Raw genomic sequence first — 559 nt, 5'->3', positions numbered from 1 at the left:
AGGTTCACCACTGTTCCAAGTTTTGTCCACTGGTGGATAACGTCTCTCACCGTGGTTCGCTGGAGTCCCAAAGCTTTGGAAATGGCTTTATAACCCTTTCCAGACTGATAGATCTCAATTACTTTCTTTCTCAATTGTTCCTGAATTTCTTTACATCGCGGCATGATGTGTTGCTTTTTAAGATCTTTTAGCCTACTTCACTTTATCAGGTTCTATTTAAGTGAATTCTTGTTTTAACATTTCTGGCAGTAATCAGGCCTGGTTATGGCTAGAGAAATTGAGCTTTCCAAAAAATTTGGTTAATTACACTTAATTCATGATTTAACAAGGGAGGGCAATTGCATTTTCACATAGGGCCAGATGGTATTGGATTTTTTTCACCTTTAACTAATAAACACTTCATTTACAAATGATTTTGTTTTCCTTGGTTGTCCTTGACTATTGGTTTAATTGGTTTGATGTTCGAAACACTTAGCTGTGACAACATGCAAAGGAACAGGAAATGAGGAAGGGGGCAAACACTTTTTCACACCACTGTATACTGTATGTTTGTTATCTA

This window comes from Morone saxatilis, unplaced genomic scaffold, assembly GCF_004916995.1.
Source record: "Morone saxatilis isolate NCDOM2014 unplaced genomic scaffold, NCSU_SB_2.0 Contig20, whole genome shotgun sequence".
In the NCBI taxonomy this organism is placed as follows: Eukaryota; Metazoa; Chordata; class Actinopteri; family Moronidae; genus Morone; species Morone saxatilis.
This window is presented reverse-complemented; position numbering follows the sequence as displayed.